Source organism: Paramisgurnus dabryanus, chromosome 17 (genome assembly GCF_030506205.2).
Source record: "Paramisgurnus dabryanus chromosome 17, PD_genome_1.1, whole genome shotgun sequence".
NCBI classification, from domain to species: domain Eukaryota; kingdom Metazoa; phylum Chordata; class Actinopteri; order Cypriniformes; family Cobitidae; genus Paramisgurnus; species Paramisgurnus dabryanus.
The window spans coordinates 17044928-17068383 of NC_133353.1; the positions used below are offsets into that span (position 1 = coordinate 17044928).

Genomic DNA, 23456 nt, shown 5'->3' on the forward strand with positions numbered 1-23456 from the left:
TGAAAACAGTTCAAACATCAACAGGAAGTGACGTCGCACATTATTCGCTTAGAGCGCCTTTAACAATGAAAGGGGTATGTTTTAAATCATATTTTAGGATTGCACTTAATTGATATCGCTGTTGAGTGGTGTTTCATATCTTTTACATTTGTTATAAACGGACTGCATGCGAATTTGAACTTCAGAGCTGAAGGAGCGGGTGGAGAAATAGTCTCAATATCATAACAATCTTAAATAAAACTTCTAAATATACCTGTGTGTGTACCCGTGTGTGCGCGCACGCGTGTGTTTGTACAGTATGTGCGTGAGTTTTTAATTTAAAATGTCTTAACTCGGAAGGATCTGGATCACAGGTCATTTCATCTGAGATCAATCCGCACCTAACAGCAGGAATCACTTACTGATTCACATGACACAAGTCATCAGCCGTTTCCTCAAGTTCAGGTCAGGTAAGTGTTTGAAAATAAATGTTAATTTTAGACTATATTGATTGGCAAAGACGCAAATACTCGACGTTTTTGTAAAGATATAAGTTATATAAAGGTGTGTTATGTTATGTGTCCGAGTTAAAGTGGAGCCATTTTAGTTAAGATTACCGGACAGGGTTTATTACTCCGTCTTAATTATAATTGGGACATTTTTACAAACAAACCTTATAAAATACAATACTGGCGTGCATTTTGAGACAAAACAATAGCACTCATATATTAAGAGATTTCAGTATTTTAGTCAGTGATAAGTCCTGTCCGAGAAAACCGCCCAATAGTGTTTAATTCAATTACGTGTGATGTCTGAGGGAAATTTGGCAATTTTAGGGTATAAAGTCTTTCACCGTCAAGCTTTATTATATTAAGCATGTATTTATGTATGTATTTATATTCCTCTGTTTATCAAACCAGAGCGGTGATGATGTGGAGAGAGGCAGACCAGAAGGATACATGGTGAAAGAAGTTTTCCTACATGGCCCTTCAGATGTTTTGACTGACTTTGGAGTGCTTTTGGACTGTTTTATGCCTTCTATTTAGAGAAGACTTAATTCTGTATGTTCAGTCTGTATGATAAGTGAATAAAGCTTTTGTTTTTATGTGACTGAAGTTAATTATTTGTTAACAACACCAGCATAAATTATTTGATAAATAATTTTAAAAAGTGTATTAAAAATTCCCAAATAATAAATATTAATTGAAGTAACACATAAAACATTGAGTAAATACTTAAAATTTAATTGACAGAGTCTTTGCTGTAATTTTTTAAAGATTCAACTGATTAAAACATTTTAGTTGAATGAGCTATAAAGCTAGTTGAGCAAACATACTTTTATATATTTGAGTCAAAATTGGGCCAACTAAAAAACATCAATCCAGGTAACACTTTGGAGTCAAAAATTGAGTGAACGTCAAATTTCTGTGGAACTAGTTACTAAAAAATAATTCATTGAGCCAACAATTTATTTTTTACAGTGCAGTTCTGTAAGTGGAAAAATAATTAATATTTATTTGTTTTCTTACCGTTTAGCACAAACATTTCCCGCGTAAGTTTGAATCTCTCTCAGTAAGGACCAACTGACTGGCTGTCTGTTCACGACAAAACGGTCATTCCTACTCATAAAACCTTTTAAAGGTAACGTTACCACATTTATTTATTCATTTATTATGTTGTGAGTACACCACAGTTCTTTCAATTAAAAATGAATTTATATGTGTGTGTGAGTTTTCTTACTGTTTAGCACAAACGTTTCCTGCGCAAGTTTAAATTTCTCTCAGTGAGTACTGACGGACGGCCGTTCACTTATAAAACCTTTTAAAGGGAACGTTACCACATTTATTTATTATGTTGTGAGTACACCACAGTTCTTTCAATGAAAAATTTATTCATATGTGTGTGTGTGAGTTTTCTTACTGTTTAGCACAAGCTTTTCCCGTCCAAGTTTGAATTTCTCTCAGTAAGGACTGTTATACAGCAATTCACTCATAAAACCTTTTAAAGGTAACATTACCACATTTATTTATTATGTTGTGAGTACACCACAGTTCTTTCAATGGAAAATTAAGTCATATTTGTGTTTATTTTCTTACTGTTTAGCACAGGGGTGTCAAATTTAAGAGAGCGAGAGCTTTCAATTTATGTTAATTATGTGGCCCGCGAGAGCTTAAAAATTATTTTATTGTTATTATAAGTTAAATTTTTTGCATGTTATTTCCTACATTGTTTTTTTAGCAGCCACCAAAACGAATTTTTGTCCCACCAAAGTCTTTTTGTAATGTAATTATAGTGATAATGTTTATGTTTGCAGGAGAGAGAACGAGCAGTGCCCCGCACGCGCACACTACTTGAGTGGCCGTGTCTTAATGCGAAGGCTGCAGCTTCCGTAGGTTGCATTCCAGGCTGCATACGTCATCAAGACGTATTGTTTCCAGGCTTGATGACGCTGCATATGCGACCTCCGACCTCCGCATATGCGACGGACAGTAGCCTATCTGCGCCTTCTTTCTCTCCCTCTCTCGCGCACGCTCACGCGCATCCAGCAAGCAAATGTTTTCCGTCTCGTTTACAGAAATGTTTCGCGATTTCCAGCTGGGATTAGTTTACAACTTGTCTATTCCCGCTAAATACGCAACTTATGACTCATCTGAACCGATTAATTTTAATACATGATTGAAACTATTGATCTGTAACCTGAACTCATGACACGTCAGTAAATCAGACACTTAAAGCCAGGTAAAAAAATCACAGCTTTTTTGCAAAGACAGCAAGAAATGACAAGCGAGAGTATATGTGTCTAATAAATGCATATTGTGGTGGAGATTGTAAAACTCTTTATTAGTATCTGAAAATGACTCTCATTTTCTTATTTGCACAATGAAGGATAACAGAACATTTTGAGTGTACTCACATACAACATGTGTTTTTGTTACCACAATTATTTTTAAAATAATCTGTAGAATCGTTGTACTCTATACACTTTGTCATTATTTGCCTTGGCATCTACTTTCAAAGGTATTAATTGAGTTATTAACAAAACTAATAATAATCAAATGCAGAGAAAACTATGCAATGTACAGTAATAAAAGAGTTGATACATTCATACAGTCGTTCAAATACAGCCGGCCCTTTGAGAGCAACCGTAATGCTGATGTGGCCCGGGATGAAATTGAGTTTGACACCCCTGGCAGTGGCGAAGCTACGGGTGGGCCTGGGCCCGCCCAGTTTGAGTTGTGGCCCATCCAATCAGAAGGCCATTTTCCAGATGTGTAAATAACAAAAATAAATAATAATACAACGAATAGACGTCTTATCACACTATAATTTCATATATGTAATACAACAATAAATATAATTAAAATATAAGTGCAAGTTTGCATGTTCAGGCAGTTTCGCAGTTTTCTTTTACCCTATTGGTGCACACGCTTGTCAACATGAAACGTTGAATATGATTCGTCAGTCATTGTTAGTTCCGCCTACGCGCGATTGAACTGAATTTAAAAATAGCGAGTTGCAAATCATCAAGTTTAACAGCCTTTCCACGATGACATCTGCTGTTATCTGTTGACTTTTGGAGACAGAGACTATACATCACTCATGGAAATGTTGGATTACTGAGGACAACTTCTCAAACGTTAAAAAACGAAACAAGCACTTATTACTTTGATAATGACGTCATGCTGTGTTGAAAGACTGTTCTTCACCACATATTGTACAAAAACATATAACGTTACGCTCATCGATGATAAATGCTCGTCTGAGAAATGTATTTCTGCTTTTCTTTGCGCGAAGGGACATATTATGATCAAAGATATTGGACTTTGTTATTATGATCGAGACTTTCTCCATCTTTAACCAGAACCCTTGTATCAGACTACAGTAGGACATGTAAAGGTGAGTTCAGACATTTTCGTAATGTTTATAGTGGTGTCATTACTACAGTTTATAGTCAGGAGTATTACTCAAGTCAACTATTTAGGGGGGCAGACTCTGTGTCGTGTATATAGGCTGTATGATTTACTGTTGTTGGAATAAAATTTACACTTAAATGACAACACATGAAAGTTGGATTGCGCCATGTTGTTTGATGGCCATTTTCTCATTAAATAATCTCTCAAACGAGTTCTTTAGTAAAATCAAATCACCACCTGTTGAATCCGTCGTAGCCTATGACGCTTTCACGTCATGCATTTTGCTGACGAGGAATGACATATCATTGTTCGGAACTACGTTCACATAACGTAAATAACGTAAAAACTAATTCCGTTACTAATTCTATTAGTTGTGTTTTCAAGTGGATTAATAATTTGGTGGGGCACTGCCCAGACTGTATAAAACAGGCACAGCCCCACCTGCCCATATATACTGTAGACAAGCTGGTTGGTTATTTGTAAGTGGTTTTATAATTTTCCCCTTGAAACATTGTGCTGCCTGCATGGCATCAAGGTAACTTTGCTTAGGTAGCGTGCACACCAACGCTTTTAAACGCAGCTGAAGATGCCGAATGCCAGCTGTTTTTTCAGCCCATGGCTTTGGTTGCAGTGATACTTGAGCTGTGAGCCGGTTGGTTGTTGTGATATTTGTCCCGCCCTTCGTCCACCGTGATTGGCCGGCCATGTGAGAACTTACATTGACGAGCTGAGCTTTTAACCCAAAGTTAAAGGAACAGTATGTAAGAAATTTATATCAATTAATTATTAAATGGCCCTGAAATGTCACTAGACATTAAGAAATAATTTTCATTTCAAATACTTATATCACTCACAACAGCGGTCTGGCCAGGATATTGTCATTTAAAAAGTAGGGATGCACCGAATCCAGGATTCGGCCGAATACTGGGCTTTTTGACGGGGTTCGGATTCGGCCGAATCCTAGATTTTTTTTCCACCGAACCGAACCCTAGGCTTGCGCTACGCAGGTCGACGTCACGCGGCCGTAGATTACACACATCGGGTGCTGACGTGGAGATGAGCTTTTTCTCTCGGTGAGCCTTAGGGGGTGGACACACCAAAACTTTTAAACACGGCTGAAAACGCCTTGAGGACGCCAAATTCCAGCTGTTTTTCAGCCGAGCGCTTGGTAGCTGTGATGCTTCAGCTGTGAGCCGGTTGGTTGCTGTGGTAATCTCCCGCCCCTCCTCCACTGTAATTGGACGGCCGTGTGAAACCTGACATTGACGAGCGGAGCTTCTCACTCAAAGTTAAATATAGTTTTCAGCGCGGAGCTGCTTGCTTATTGTAAAAACGAGCGTGTCGCAACGCATCGCTTTCATTATGCATAGGCTTATGGTAATTGTCAAAATAGTTTTTCCAACTTGTCATCCTGGCATAATGTACAGTTAAAATTAAATAAAATGAAAAATACACTATTGTGGACGTTGTTTAATTCATTAATGTGTTTTACTGTGTTAATGGAATAAGGATGCGAGTAGGATTCGGTATTCGGTTTCGGATTCGGCCGAATCTTAAACGGTGGATTCGGGATTCGGCCGAACCTAAAAAATCTGGATTCGGTGCATCCCTATTAAAAAGTGGAGTTGCAGCCCTCAACTGATGTTTATGTTGTCGTTTGGTATATTGGCCACCAGCTGTGTGATTGTAGTACCAGTTTTGGCCACACGTTTTGTGATTGCAATACCAGTTTTGGCCACAATCCTACATACTGTTTCTTTAAATATTTTTCGACCACAGCGCGGAAAAAAACGGACAGCTGCTGGCTGTTTTGAAAAACGCCATGCTTCCATTGGGTAAAAAAACATATGCCGGCCACAGGCATACAAACTTTGTTGTGCACGCCCCCAGTTTATGTACATTCTATGCTTTGCCCACCCTGTTTTATAAAGGCCCACCCACTTTCTGGCTTCGCCACTGACCCCTGGTCTAGTTGATGACGCAGTTTGTGCGAGCCCGATTCACTGTTCATATGCGGAGTGAAAACAAGCATGGCGGAAGGTGGATGTGAGGCTGAGGAGGTGCTTGTTTTTATTACCATTGAATCTACCAGAATGAATTAACCCTCATAAGACTTTTAAAACGAAGATTTTCCTGTATACGTAATAGTTCCTTGGGGGAAAAAATGACCCCAGAGATTAAAAGAGTGATTACAAAAAATATATACATTTTTTATTATACAAATAATATTTTTTTTTATTTACTCCCCATCTATACATTAATGCTGTGTTTTGGGAGATATGAAGTACTTTTATACCCGTTTACCACTCAATTCCTCAACTACACCATTAGCTTGCCTGAAAAATATCACATTTTTATAAAAAAATTCACATAAATTATTATCTAAATTTGATTTAAATTGTTTTTAGATGTTGATCTAGATGTTATGTGTTGAATTCAGCCATTTGGTGTTTAGAAAAAAACATAAAATAACTACTGTTTAGGAAATGAATCAATTCGACCAGCAGAGGCCCATAGAGACCCATTCATTTCACTGGAGGTGGCCATTTGCTCAACATCAGTACTTTATTGATACATTTTGTGAATTTATGTTTATATAAACATTAGAAAGGACATTAAAAAATATTATTTCAAATAGTAGAATATTTGTAGTTTTTGATGCATTTTGAAATGTCTGTTTTTACAAAAAATGCCACAGAAATTGACTTTGTCTTTCTGTGTATGTGTGTCTGTGTCTTTATGTGAGTGTAAGTTTTACTGTGTCTTTGTGTGTGAGTCTGTGTTTGTGTGTGTGTTTGTGCGCGCATGTGTGTGTATGTGTGTGCGCACACCTGTGTGAGTATTTTACATCTTTGTTTTGCATCTGTGGCTGTTTTTTACCAAATTCTATAAGAAATGCTCTCTGTGGCAGTCATACCTTTGTGTGTTTATGTGTGTCTGTTAGTGTGTGATTGAGCATGTCTTTTCTATGTAACATTTGTGCTCTAGTACCAGGCCTACCTTTCTGTGTTGAAATTTTCAGATTTATTCTGGATGCATATATTTTTTTGACAAATAAAAAATGATATTTTTTTGCATTTCTTCTTCATTTCAATTGGGGTCATTTTTACCCCCAAAGAGACTAATTAAGTAACATTTTGTACGCCTCTTTAGAATGACAGAATCAAAAAAGTTTTTTATATGAATCTTAACAGATAATCTGGAAAAGTCACAAAATCTTATTCCACCAAGATAAAGGGAACCATGTTTTTAAACTAACTGGGGGTAGAATTGACCCCAAGGGTCTTATTAGGGTTAACCAGTAAATACAAAAATGTGCTTTTCACACATGCAGTGACGTTCTGTCTTTTTACCAGTAAGACATCATTCACACATCAGTATCAAAAAACTTCGGTGAAGAAATGTGGATGTAAACTTCAGGTGTGCTCGACTTTTAAGCAGCACCCCACACAGCAGGAGACTCCTATGCGGATCCGCGTTCAAGTCGCCAAACCCGCGTGACTGTCACATTCGTTTTGGAGCCGCACAGAGGATCAGCTCTGCCTCCGGCAGCGCCGTAAATTCTAATGTCAAACAGCAGATCCTTAACAGACCCATGTCGGATCCTCGGACGGGCCTTTACTAAACGGTTAAACGATGCACACCTGTCAATCGAGACTTTCTTTGCTGGGACACGGTTGAGCTGAACCCTCTTTTGAGTAAGTATTGATTTATTGATATAATTGTGGCAGTAAACATTGTTTTTAATCATCCTGTATACTAATGATTGAAATGACGTTGATATTAGGAAAACTTTAGCATGTTCACTCGTGGATAATGGTTTAGCCCTAGCTGTGCATTATTAAGTTTACATGTTGGCAATTTTGGTGTAGTGTATCTGCCATCTTCTTTATAATGAAAATTAATCTTTGGCAATTTAATCATTGTTTGACTCGGTTCAGACTCACGGTCACACTGCGAGGATGCCATGTGACCTAATCAGTGACTAAATGAATGCAGGTGTCAGTCAGAGCGACTGTGTGGTTGGTAAAGACAATCTTCTCGTCTGTTATTTTGACCGTCTGTTAACACGGTGATTTAACCAGAGGTGTGTAACGAATTCCATTTACAGTTTTGTGTAACTAGTACTTTTAAAGTGATTTTTAAGGATACATTTACTGAAGTACATTTCTAGTGAAAAAACTGTACTTTTACTTCATTCAGTGGTGTTACTATGATAAGCATACTTGACTTTGGATGCTACATACCATAAACATCTTTCTGTTTTGATTACAGGTGCTGTGTTCAACCTGGCAACAGATCGGGCAACAAGGAGACGTGTTATGGGAGAAATGATTTAATAATAAAAACAAACTTGTCTTTCTCCAGTTATTCATTGTCAGATGTTTTAGCTGTGCATAGTGCAGCATGTCATTGAAGTTGTAGCCTAATAGATCAAGTATTTTATGTTTGCATTGACCTGGGCCTATAAAGCACTAAATTAGGTTTTTTGGTAACACTTTATTTTACGACCCGCAAAGTACCACGTAATTAAACCGAATTTACAGCGTACCTATTTGTAACAACAGAGTACCTCTACAGTACATACTTGTAGTTATAAGGGAATAATATTTTAAGTTTGGGGTAATAAGGGGGTAAGAATATGAAGAATTATAAATTATTTATACTCTAAGTATTTTATAACAACACGGTACCTATTGTAATATTACGTGGTATGTATGACTTAGTCAAGTCTATGGGGAAATTATGTTTTATTTATTTATTTATTTTTATTGTGAATTTTTCATATTGACTACTGAATTTTGTATACAGTCAATGTCTACGAGCCACATCGGCAAATAAATATAACAGCACATCACTTTTATTTTAGTAGCCTATATTACTTGCTTTTAATAACAAAAGTCCAGCTGATTTAATGTGGTTATCTTTTTTTAAGGTAAGTACAATAAAAATAGCAACTTATTCCCTATTTACCAGGAAACTCCTACATTTGCGGACATATTTGAAGTGGTGCTTTGCAATTTATTTACTGTAAACACAAGTATTTTAGCCAAATATAATTTATGCAATGGCAAACCAGAATGAAACAACAGCAGATATCAGCTCCCGCTAAAACAAAAGACGACTACATGCGTAGGCTACTGCGCAGGTGTAGAGCGCGCGGCCGTCTGCAGGAGGTTTGCTGGAACGCGATCCTGAGGTGAAATTTCTTTAAGAGGTTTTAAAAAACGTTCTACACTGTGGAGTACGGCTGCAAGTGATGTTAGCAGGATCCGCATGCTGGATAAGGTGACTGGTTTTGTTAATACATGACTCACGCATTTCAAACAATGTTTTATCAAGAAAGTTGCCAGCTAACAGTAGCAGGTTAGCTAGCACATAAGTTAGCCTAAAGTTATGAACGTAACTGGCTCAGAAAACTCTGTTTCTGTCAAGGCACAGTGAAGAAACATTTACTGAAGGCTTTCATTTATGTTTTTTATATGTAATGCAGAACAGCATTTGTGAGACGACATCAACTCATCATCCGAGTGGACAAGAACACCAACAGAGGAAGCCAAGCCGCAAAAACAATGAAAAATTGTCATGACTTTTTATTTTAAATAAAAGTTATGTGATAATAAACATTAAGTGTTGGCTTAATTATAGTGTTTTAAAGATGTTTTGAAATAAGTTGTTTTAAAATTAAAATAACAATATTCTGTATGTTTATGGTATTTACCCTATAACATTTATAACAAGAGGTGAACAAAGCACCACTTTAGTTTACAGCCCGCAAATATGAGAGTTACCTGGTAACTCATGTATACATATACAGATCAAAGAGGTACAAGTTGCTATTATTTTTATTGTGTGTTATATTTTATTTGCCGACGTGGGTTGTTGACATCAACTTTAGGCTATACAAAACACTTCATCAGGTAAGTAGCAAATATGAAAAAAAAAAAACATATTACACATAGACCATACCCATAGACGTAAGTCATACATACCACGTAATATTACAATAGGTACCCTGTAGTTATGAAATACTTAGAGAATAATTTTCCATATATTCTTACCCCCTTATTACCCCAAACTTAAAATATTATTCCCTTATAACTACAAGTACGTACTGTAGAGGTACTCTGTTGTTACAAATAGGTACGCTGTAAATTCGGTTTAATTACGCGGTACTTTGCGGGTCGTAAAATGAAGTGTTACCGGTTTTTTTTTAAAGATTTTTTTTAACAAAAACAGAATACGCTATAACTGATAAATGTAAATGGCAATTTTATATTTCCATTGAGTAGTAATTACTTTGGTACATTAAATTGATATCTTTTAGTGAAACTTTTCTGTTAGGCCTATTTACAATATTGTTAGGTTAAAAATACAAGGCAATGCAGATTTAAGGTTCTATATTGCTGCAGTAGCCAGGCCTAGTGATAGTTTTGGTTTTATCCTTTAGTTTAGTTTATCCTATTTTATCCTACAGTAAGAACAGAAGGGATTTTGAATTTGAAAGTGAGATAGATGGGTCCAAAACGGACCCGGTCCTGATAGCAATAAGCTCCGGATGCGGATCCGTCACTGCGCGCAAGTGGACGCTGACACGGGTCCGTTTCGTGGGCCCGTTCCGGAAGCCGCGATACCTCCGCGGCTGATCCGCCACAGAGTCCTTTTGCTGTGTGGGACGTGTGTGGAAACGTCTGCAAACAGTGCGGGGTAAACGCGTCATCTGTATAAAAATGCTATCAGCGCGGTCTGACGTCGTCTGTTCTAAATGCCGGTAATCCTATATTTTTCGTTCACACATAGCACTTACCGGTAAATAACTGGTAATCTTACAACCTGTCTTACTGGTAAATTGGGAGTACTGATTTACCGGACAGGTTCTGTTCACACATGACCTGTTAACTGCAATTTACCAGTAAAGACTGTGTGAAAGGGACTGTGACTGTTTCACACTGAACGTCTTTACTTTATCAGGCTACTTTAACATGTTTGTTACTTTATCAGGATTTATTTGCAGTTGTACTCTTTTGTAATTTTGAAACACAACTGAAGACCGTTACTTTTCCTGCTTGCACTATTTTTGCACCATGAGAGTACAAATAAATACAGAATTTGTTGTGTAAGGTTTTTCAGTACAGTCACTGGAACACAACTTAAACATAACATAATCTGATATTTTACAGAAGAGAATAATTTATCGCCATTTTTACCGTCACAGAAACAAACAACTGAAATTACTGTGATACATTTTTAGGCCATATCACCCATCCCTAGTTGTGTGAACTAATTTGAATTTATTAAGTGAACTAAAACCATTTGAGTAGTATGAACTTAATCAAACTTAATATATTTTTGTAAAGGTAACTCAAAATTTTTTAGACATATGCACTTATAATTTACAGTACTCATATGTATGAGTTTTAAAACTTAAATGGTTTAAGGCAATCGGTTTCCTAAAATGGTTAAAGTTGAGTTAACTTATCAGGTTTTACATCATGGTGGATATTGTTTATATATCTGCCTATAATATATAAATATCCACACATTCATCCATCCATGATCCTTCATATTGTATTATGGGTAACACTTTATTTCGATAGTCCACTTTAGACAATTTACTGATTATAAGTAACTTTGCAACTACTTATCAACTACTTATCAACTACCAATCTTTAGATAATTAGTAAACTGTCTGCTTAATATCTACTAACACTTGATTGCGATGATATCTCAACAGACATTCAACTGTCTATAAGTATCTTTGCATGTGCATGTCAACTTATTCCACTAACCCAAACCTCTTCCCTAACCCCAACCCTTACAGTCTACTAATACTCTAATGACAGTTAGTTGACGTATAGTTGCAAATTATTGAAAGTTAGTTGACATGTAGTTGCAAAGTTATTTATAGTTAGTAGAATGTCTAAAGTGGACTATCAAAATAAAGTGTAACCGTATTATGCAGCAGCAATGCATATAAACAGATTTTTTGAATTGGCTGCACAATTAAGACAAAAAAATTATAATTGTCAGTTATTTCCCCTAACAGTTATCATTTTGATTAATAGTATTTACATTGTTTCCATTTTATTATCATTGTATAGCTGAGGCTTAGTTGTAACACTGCGATGAGATGATTAATTAATCATTTTGACAGCCCCAGTTAGCTGCCTTGACATGTTAAGAACACATAAATCCCAGCACATAGAGTTTATTTTACCAGAGTGTCAACACATTTTGAGTATCAACAAATACAGAGCACCATTTACCTCATCTCATACAAATATTATCAATAAAAAATTAGAAAACAATATATCAACAGATAAAACTGAAATGTTAAAATTTGGTCTTCTTACCATTAGATCGCTTACCAATAAAGAACCTATTATCACGGAAATCATTACAGACCAAAACTTGGATGTTCTCTGCTTATCGGAAACCTTTACGATTACATTTGTTTAAATTAATCCATCCCACAAGACTATTATTATAAGCACAAACCTCACTTAAAAGTAGAGGGGGTGGTGTTGCTACAATCTCTAATAAAATGTTCCAAGTAAATCATAAATATGAACTAAAATTTAATTATTTAAAAAATGTTTCTAAATATGGAACTAACTAATCATTACACCAAACAGCTTTCTTTCATCCTAGCTACGATCTACAGACCACCAGGCCACCACAAAAACTTACGGAAATGGCAGATTTCCATACTTTAACATCCAAAAGACCATTTGATAATCCAAAAGACGCATTAGGACTAGCTTTTATGGATGCTCTTAACTCCCTCTGTAGACAAAACCTGACAGGGCTCACACATATCCATAAACACACATTAGTGATGTAGAAATATCACCTATTTCAGATCATTGCCTTGTCTCATACCACAGTACTTATAGATTGGATCGCTCGGTGCATACCACGCTATTGATTTGGCAAAACAATATTTTTTACTACACTCTTAAAAAAAATGGTTCTATCACCCGCTTTATATGGAACCCCCAAATGGTTCAATATAGAACCACTTTAATGGGTTCATTAAAAAGAACCCCAAATGGTTCTTTGAATCAAAGTTAGATGGTTCTATTTAGAACCATTAAAATTATTTATTATTATGAGTAATTTATTATTGATAAGAAATTATAACCGATCAAGAAAATTATAAAAGTTTACTATTTATTAATTGTATTATACAGAAATATAAATCTATAAAAATTACTTAAAATCACATCTCTTAATTCTGTATTAGACAGAAAAACTTTAGTTTACATTTAAAATGTCTCATTACATTCAACCATTTAGTTATTTAAACATACATACATACGTTTATATATATATATATATATATTAAAATTGCATCTCTGTATTAAACAGCTAAACTCTTAATTACACTATACATTTAAAATTTTTGTTCAAGTTATTTCCCTTAACGCATTTTCAGTTTTTATGAACAAAGATACTGTACAGTATATGCAGTATTAATTTTTAGTAACTTTCACATGTGTCTGAAATGATGAAAATAAATCACAATGCATTTATTAAGGCAATTTCTGACTTGAATAAATTTATTTTAAGGGTTAAGTTGTGGCTAAAGGCAAACCAAATTTGTATCTCTTTTTAATTTATTTTGGGGTTTTTTTGTGTGTGTTTGTGTATGTGTGTTGAAGAAATGTTATCTGTTTTAAAATGTTCTTAGAAATGCCCAACCAGGGACAGGAGTTGAGAATTAGCAATAGCTATAAACTCTATATGCAGCGCATCAGTTACAGGCTTTGAACTATAACTATGTTTGCTTGTATGGTCCCTGTCAAATAAAAAAGTAAATAAAAATAAAAAAATTTAAAGACAATTCATGAACAATCTATTAAATAGAATGACAATTAACACAAGTTGATTGTACATTTGTTTTGTACAGGTATTTAAATTTAAGCATATATTTTATAAATAAAAGTCACTGTGTGCTTAATGGCAAAAGGGTATTGAACATTGAGGAGGAAAAAAAACCCGCAAACAGTTATTCCACAGCCTGTGATGTCAATGTCTTCCACATATTATGTTCACATTGTCCATTATAAAGTTGATACTTTCAGATTTGAGAAGATCAGGAGAGCCGTTGAACACTATGGTTGGTACGGGACCTTTGGGTTCCTGTAAAACAAACATTTCACCTTTAAAGTGCTTTTTACCAATTAACAGAAGCCATCAAATAGACTTAAAATTACCCCATAATAACACAAATAAAGTATGACAACTAGGCAAGCGACACTCAAGAACAAACAAGACTCATAATAATTGATGTGGAGCTGTATGCTATTTAAGGGTAAACAGAGTAATATTTTTATATTTGCATTGAATGTTACTTTAAATGAAGTGCCTCAAATGCTAATGAAATTACAGAAGACTATACTTACACTATTTACACAGTAAAGGAAGCTGGGATTTTCTTGAAATAATGCTTGCAATAACATAAGTGCAGCATTCCTCACCAGACCTACAAAGATACAAATTATTGTACATTAGGTACAGAAATCAATTACAGGGACCTTTTACTCAAAAAAGAAAACTCATTCACTCACTCGTTATTTCAAATGTTCACGGCTTTCTTTCTTCAGCAAAACACAAACACAAAAAAGATTTTGAAGAATGTCTGTAACCGAACAACGCTGGTAGCAATTTAAAGGACACAAAACCAATGCAGGTCAATGGGCACCATTGTTGTTCGATACCATACTTTTTCAAAATATCTTCTGTTGTGTTCTGCTGAAGAAAGTGACGACAATTTTCATTTGTGGGTAAACTTTAACTCTTTCTCAGCCAGCGTCTCTTAATTAACAAGTTAACTGTTCAATGGCAAGGAAAAAGTTAATATTAACACTCTGGGGTCGGCTGTCCACTCCCAATAAAAACAGCATGTTGTGCTTTTCGCAAAATTAAGAAAATAAACGTGATGCGCGTTTTGTTCTCTCTCCCTCAGTGAAGTCCTTTCAGAAACACGTCAGAAAAATTTACTGTAACTTAACGAATATTTGTCATAGAAACAAAAGATAAATGTCTACATAGTGCTTGGAATGTCTGCTTTTGGAAGATGTAAGTGAAATCGAAAACAAATATTGTAATTCGTTGTTAACTGTATAAGAAGAGGGAGATGTACCATCTTTCTTCTGTTGCTTCATTATCTATAATGAGCCACGCCCCGCTCCATTGAAGAGAAGAGCAGAGATCATCCATATTCATTAGTCAACCCCACAGTCAATGGACATTCCGTCTCTGCAGCCATTCACTGCTGTGTTGAGTTTTAATCCGAGTGCTGGAAACATGACATCTACTTGTTTACTCGTGACTGTAACTAAAGTTATCTCCAGACGCGAGTGTGACTCGATCGACGTCCAAACGCACACACAAACACACAATGCCTCATATTTGAAGCGCTTTGTGGTATCATTATAAAAGATGCGATTGCACACATCACATACTTGTTTACTCGCGCCTAAAGCCGAAAGTATACTACGGACGTCCGTGTATGCGCGCCGTCCGCATGACGTCTTTTTCGTCATCAAGAGGGTCCGCGCGTGCAGCCCAAAATTTGAGACCGCGCGGACAGTGCGCGTACAGTCCGCGTACAACAGCACATGCGCGTGAAAATATTTAGACAGGGACTCCACTATAAACAATTATACAAAGGAAATAGACAGCATTTGCACACACACAGGGGCGTAGCAGCCATTTTAAAAGTGGGGGGGACAGTATGGTAATGTGACCTAAAGCTGATGTTCATAATAATACATTCTAAATAGAATACCAATTGGCATTTTACAGCACCCTAGTGGCAATTTTGGGAACATGCCATGATAGCTTACATGAACCTATTTTTGTGAAATCATACTCACAATTTAAAAATACTGCAGGACTTTGAAACCAATGTGAGACCATCAATAGCCTACTTTATTTTTATGAAATAAAGATATTTTATGATAGTTACAATATTTCAGTTACACTACATTTGTATTTTGATAAATATACTAATTACATCTACACTAATTTAATACAACATACATTTTATGAAAATATAGCAATAAAACCTAAATCAATGTATTTACAAGTTTTTAATATTTTCAAGATGGAAGTAAGTTCTTTAATCAAAACATGGCCGTGGGAAGTGAGGGTGCTGCGGGTGGGAGATTTCTTTTAAGTAAAAATATTCTGCACAATTTATATATTACTTATGAATATTTTAGGAGATTATTTTTGACACACGTAGGTTATTACGTGTATTTTGGGTTTTAATTTCATTACTGTCTGTGCCTACCCATCTCCGTGGCCTCATCCGAGCGCACTTTCTCTGCCTTGTCTTTTGAAGACATGGGTACGCAGCACCATGACCCAGAATAGACTAACACACCTTTGGCTAATGCATGCCCACACAGAAATTCGGAACTCCCTGGGCATTCGTCGCCTAGCTCATGAGAGACTTTGGACTCTATTATACAACCGGCGCAATGCGCGACGCGAGTGTCTTTTGCTAGAGTAAAGAGCGCGTTGATATTATGCGCATACAGTATTAACGGGATGACAACGCGGGTTTGCTTAGCACATACATGGATGCGAAGCAGCACAAAAACGCTTTTTAATATGAAAAAAGGATTAAAATGTAAAAGATTATTATTGAGTCTCTTTGACATAATTGATGACCGATTATGAGACGTTAGAAGGCGTAAAGAGCTGCTTTAGCTAAGTAAATAAATGCTTTACTTTAAACGAATGCATCCATTTTTAAAAAAAAATTAAAAGCTACCCCACAAATTTATTGTATATAATGACTCTGTACCTGTGGATATGGTAAGATGAGAACGTTTGTAAATTCTTTATCTCTTGTTTGTAACAAATAAAGAATTTTTAGAGTACAAACCTTATATAAAGCCTAATATATTCTAAAAATGTAATTATACACCATGTATTTTTTTATAAAAGTATACAATATCAGAACGAAACCCATTATTATTTTTGTTCGAATTATAAGTTTAAAAAAAAGACAGTAATAGTACTATTTAGTAAAAAAAGATCTATATAAAAATATACTAGGTATGTTACTGTTAGAATATTTTACCACTGTTAATCGACGTGTGATTTAAAAACGAAAGTAAAATATGTTCGTCCGCATGGACATTAAAAATTGTGTTTAATTAATATTATGTTGTTATAATATTATATGTTGTATGTAAATATGTTCTATGTATGTATATCTGAAGTTATAACGAAAGTAATTTCCCCTGGGATTATTAAAAGTATTTCTGCTTCTGATTAATAGCGCATAAATTTATCTGATAACTGATGATGTCTGTGTGTTTCAGACCCTGGCTGTGTGCACTGAAGTGTATATAACAATAAAGTAGTAAAAATGTATTTATTTTTAAAATGTATTTAGGCCTATAGGCTCATAGGTTTTTGTTAAAAAAAAATTATTTCACAGCACCCCCTGTCCAAAATGACTTCCAGCGGCCCTGAATCAAAACATCAAAACAACTTTTTACAATTAAACTAGATTATCTTTAATCCTGTTGCTCCATTACTTTAAACTTTGTTTTAAATCTCAGTGAGTTCAAATACATTTTCTACAATTAAATATGTGGCTAAATCATCAGAAACAGACACCGCGAGCGTGGTGGCACTATTCAAAGATGCGTTTATTACGGTTGCTTATTATAACGTCTCAACAGAGTGAGTTTGACGGTTTAAAATATTACTTAACACTACCAGTGACAGCTCCCGATGCTCGTATGCGCTTCTCCTCTGTCACGTGCTCCAGTCAGAAACTGAGAGCAGTCAATGAACGGACACACGGCGGTGCTTCATGACAAATGCGTCGCGTCGGCACATCTTGTTCATTCATTATATCAACTGAGCTTCGCAATATTTCCTGCCACATTGCTTCGTTAATCAATACGAATTTTATTTGAATAAGATCTTTAGAATCGATTACCGATGTATAGTGATTTATAATAGGCTACAAAAAAATATATTACATTTGCCTGCATAAACTGTTTATTTTCTTTATGAATGACAACGTCAACATTTGTTGCTGTTTAATTACACCGGCAGATTCATCAGCGCAGATGATGGGTTTAACATAAATAAGTTTTAATCTATATTATAAGATTTGTAAGCTGTGTTTAAATGTAAGTGGGGCAACACAACTCGAATTAAAATTAAACTGAGATAAACAAACCATATTTTAGCTCTAAACTCTGCTTATTTTAATCTGTGCAACCCACGCTGAATCCTGCGCAGCGTGAGGAGGTCCATAGTGTATTTTAACTACAGTAGGTTAAATCATAACATGAAAACTTTATCGCGTAATTTGTGTCATCACGCCATACTGCAACATTATCTAACGTGTGTTTGAAAAAATGATGAAGGCTAATCGTCCTTTGCTATTTTCTGGAGTGCATTTTATCCCAGACGGCGTAATAGCAAAAGTGAATGAACAAACGAAACTTCACAAGAGCAACAAGAGATTTGAAGCTCATGCAGACACGCTCTGTGATTGGCTGAATGTTAGTTCACTCAAATCTAGGTAACAAATCAAAGAACACTGTACATGACGCACTGCGCTGTTGCTCGCCAGAGCTCGCCTCCGTCTCTCATTAAAAATGTAGGACTTCTGGCCACTTTGATGCTTGCTGGCCTTGTGAACGCACAGTAAAAGTGGGGGGGTCGTGACCCCCCCGTCCCCCCCGGTTGCTACGCCCCTGCACACACACACTATCGTTTTTCTTCTTTAACTTTTACTTCTTCCAAGAACAGAAAGCTCTGGAGCATGTTTGTTTGATTCCTGTTCTTTGTTGTCTTGTTGTTTGTTCTAAACTGTGTTTGCAATGGTGGATCAGTTACTTTTCTTCACCTATCCCAATGTTTTAATGTACTGTAAATGTCGCCAAATCAGTGCTGCCCTGACAGCCTGTTAGACTAATAATTTGAATAATTTGTATTGTAGAATTTGTATTAGAATCATTTGTATTGCGTATAGTGTCGAATGCGGCCATCCGCGTGTAGCCGCGGGGAGTATACTCGAAAAGGTATACTCGGAAAAAAGGTATACCCCAGCCTTAAATCTCCAAACAGACGCGAGTGTGTGTGCTTCGTCAGTGTGACGGGATAGATGTCCGACATCTAAATCCTTATTTACTTGCGGATGTGTGTCAGTATCTCCAGACGCGATTGTTTTCTTTGTCTTCCGTCAAACAGTTGACGCGACGGGGGACGGGAACGCACATACACAAACACGCGAGTCAGGAAACTCAACGCGCTTTTTGGTATTCTTATAAAATACGCGATTTCAAACAGTACAATCCTTATTTAGTTGCATCTAAGCGCATATCTCCGCACAGCAAGTTTATTAAACACAGGATCACTCGCATGTGCACACGTTTACTGCATTCATGATCAACACGTGAGGTAATGGCGGCGGCTGTAAACAAACATTGATAAGTTTATCACGCGTGTCCCTGGTTGTGTTTCTACTATAATGATTACAAAAACACAAATAGGAGTCCAGACAACGATAGGCAGTTGTTCTTTTGAGCTTTTTACTGCACAAAAGTAAACCTCTCGCTGGCCAACCAAACACAAACCCTGTGTTCACTTTACGATGGCCAAACAGTACCTTTACCATGATTAGGCTACTATGGTTTTTAAAAGGTAACTTATACTTGTGATATTAATAGAAAATATTTCAATAGAAACATATATATATATATATATAATGTGTGTGTGTGTGTGTGTTTGTGTGTGTGTGTGTGTGTGTTTACATTATATTGAAAAGTAAACCTTATCATGGTTTTACTACAGAGAAAGTCGTAGAGATGTTTTTTACTTCCTTCTTTTGCACTTCTGATGATGTTTGGGGCCATTTTATTTAGAGATGTTTCCATGTTCTTCACCAAGTCTGTTCCAAACCTCATTGTCATTCCATGCAGCATCTTAAAACACAAAATCTTTATATATCCACTTTCAGACAAACAAGTTCCTTAAAGTCTACATTAACTTGAGGTTGCAATTTACTAGTGATGTATTTTTCAAAACACAATGTTCAATAAAAAAAATAGTGTGAAATATACAGAATTTAAATTAAGTCCTCAAACACTTTACAGTCTTTAATGCTAAATTCTAAATGAAATACATAAGAATTATCATTAAAGCTACAAAAGACGGATTTCTTTTATTTTGCTCTTTGATGAACATTAGTGACAGAAGTCAGGTTTACGAGGTCCCTTTAAGCACCTTACCTTTTTGCATCAATGGGGTTTATATTTTAAAGCCAGTGACATGTCATCTACTGACCATTTATTAACCATGGTTATCTGTGAGGGGAAGGAAAAAAGCATAAATTACACTTCACAAACCAAATACGCATAAAAACCTGAACACGTTTGGTTTTTAAAACATTTGAATGTTAAATGTAAGTGTCTTAACAGCTACCATCACATTAATTCATTGTGTGCATCACAGAAAACATGCATATCTAGACTTGTTGCGGATACGAACGCTGCACTGCAATCGTGCATTTATAATACAGACCGGCAGAAAGTTCTCAACTGTGGCCAGCAGTTTCCACTTTCCTTCAGAGTTTAGCTCCAACCCTGATAAAACACTCGTGAACAAGCGAAAAATACTCACGGAATATGTGCAAAACTGCGACAAACATTTACATATAATTTCCCTTCCACCGTCTTCCACCCGGTTCCCTTGACCACGCGCTTCATTGAAATTACACTCCTGTCTCGAATTTCGTCTCCTTACAACACAGCTGTCTTATTGTGATTGGCAATTTAATTTAAAATGACAAAGAAATAAAGCAGGACTGTAACGTAATTCATTAAAACCCGGAACAAAATGTATTTAAAAGAGCTTTTATAACTGACGGTTGAGGAAGCCTGTCAGTGCTTTAACGTTACCAGCAGTATTTTTTAACAAAGGTAAATATTATTAATGTAACTTCTAGTATCACTATTTAGCACAAGACCTACTCTAACAAAATAAATATTAACTAATTATACTAAATATTTAAGTAATATCGTTTCAAAAATGTATAAAGTTTACTTACCTCAGGGTACCAACAAGCAGAAATGCCGGTCCGGAGTCCGAACTCCTCAGTTTGAAAAAAAAACTGTCACGTCTCGAGGCTCATCTTCGCGTATGGTGCAACGCATATATACGCCACCAGAGGGCACTTTTGCGATTATTTTTTTTTAATGCCCCTTCAGGTTAAATTAAACATTGACAATATAGAATGTACAAAATAAAGAAAACACCTGGTTATTCACCAAAAACGCAAACTGCAGTGTAAGTTTCATGCTAATGTACAAACGTGCATAAAAAAGCTCACAAGGAATAAATCATACAATAAATATTAATAGCCTATTTGTTGACGCTCTCTTTATTTGACCACAGCCTATTGACACAAAAAGGTTTGTGAATGAGTTGTGTAGGTCTGTAATTATTGTGTAATCTTTAGTTTACACTTCAGTCACAAAACGTGAATTATAGAACCATTTTAATAAAAATGGTTCTTTGCCCTCTAAGGGTTCTATATGGAACCCTTTTTTTGGTAAAAGGTTCTATTGGCCAAGTATAGAACCCCAGGGTTCTATATAGAACCTCAAGGAACCTTTTTTTAGAGTGTACTAAATATAGCTTTATTAGTAATCTCCCAGACCTGTCATTAATGAAACATGTAGCAGATAACCCTGAAGATCTGGATGCTGTATTTGAAACCTTCAACAATGTTTGTTCTAGCATGTTGGAAGCTGTTGTTTCCATTAGATCAAAGAGAATCAAGGGAAAAACGGTATCACCATGGCATGACCATCATAACGCAGTCCTTAAAAAGGAAGCTAGAAAAATGGAGCCATAGATGGTGGAGCAGAAAGTTAGAGAGATGAATTGCCAAATGAAAAGAGAGTATTGAACACTACAGACAGGCTCTAAAACCCACCAGATCTACACATCTCAGCAAGCCCATCAAAGAAAATCATAATAACCCTTGATTCACCTTTAATACAGTTGTGAAACTGTGAAACTGTGATTAGGCAACTTTACTGTGTGTTTGTGTGTATGTGCTTGTTTGCGTGTGTGTTTGTGTGCGTATATGTCAGATTGCGTTAATCAAAGTGTAATGGAAGAGCGCAAGATCAATCTCCAGAACAAAACTAAAACTGACCTTGTCTATCTGAAGTAAAGATAGACAACAAAAATCTAATGACAAGAATCTGCATTCATCTGCCTTCAAGCATACGAAGCGCGGAAAAGGCAAGCCTTTACACAGTTAGGATGATTTCGTATTTTTCAAGCAAATGTGCACCCCAGCCAGTCCAATAACTCACAAATTCATTTGTAATATATCAGGATAGAATTAATTTGCAAACTTGCCAAGACTTATTCCTTCAAATCAGGAGACTTAAATCCTTTAAAGGGGAATCTACAGAGCTCAGATATGCTTTAAGAAATTCCTGACAGGTAACATCTGATCACATTGTAAAGGTTTAATACAACTGTATGACAGGTAACATCTGGTCACGTGTAAATGTTTAATATAACTGCATGGCATGTAACATCTGATCACATTGTGAAGGTTTAATATAACTGCATGACAGGTAACATCTGGTCACGTGTAAATGTTTAATATAACCGCATGACAGGTAACATCTGATCACATTGTAAAGGTTTAATATAACTACCTGAAGGATAACATGTGATCACATAGTAAAGGTTTAATATAACTGCATGGCAGGTAACATCTGATCACATTGTAAAGGTTTAATATAACTACATGACGGATAACATGTGATCACATAGTAAAGGTTTAATATAACTGCATGGCAGGTAACATCTGATCACATTGTAACTGTTTAATATAACTGCACAACAGATCACATTGTTAAGGTTTAATATAACTACATGATGGATAACATGTGATCACATAGTAAAGGTTTAATATAACTAATGACGGATAACATGTGATCACATAGTAAAGCTTTAATATAACTGCATGGCAGGTAACATCTGATCACATTGTAAAGGTTTAATACAACTGTATGACAGGTAACATCTGGTCACGTGTAAATGTTTAATATAACTGCATGGCATGTAACATCTGATCACATTGTAAAGGTTTAATATAACTGCATGACAGGTAACATCTGGTCACGTGTAAATGTTTAATATAACCGCATGACAGGTAACATCTGATCACATTGTAAAGGTTTAATATAACTACCTGAAGGATAACATGTGATCACATAGTAAAGGTTTAATATAACTGCATGGCAGGTAACATCTGATCACATTGTAAAGGTTTAATATAACTACATGACGGATAACATGTGATCACATAGTAAAGGTTTAATATAACTGCATGGCAGGTAACATCTGATCACATTGTAACTGTTTAATATAACTGCACAACAGATCACATTGTTAAGGTTTAATATAACTACATGATGGATAACATGTGATCACATAGTAAAGGTTTAATATAACTAATGACGGATAACATGTGATCACATAGTA

At 35.8% G+C, this 23456-nt stretch overlaps 1 protein-coding gene and 1 long non-coding RNA gene across 4 annotated transcripts in view; both read right to left on the reverse strand.

The window, feature by feature from the left end:
* Nucleotides 1–23456, reverse strand: part of LOC135764957 (protein CLN8-like) — a 58471-nt gene that overhangs the window by 12174 nt on the left and 22841 nt on the right. The gene's annotated exons all lie outside the window — the stretch shown is intronic.
* LOC135764956 (uncharacterized) lies at nucleotides 13145–21252 on the reverse strand. The gene is made up of 4 exons (XR_010540369.1): nucleotides 20174–21252; nucleotides 19762–19867; nucleotides 14303–14382; nucleotides 13145–14039 (listed from the first exon to the last, which is right to left on the reverse strand). It is a non-coding gene; the product is annotated as an uncharacterized lncRNA (long non-coding RNA).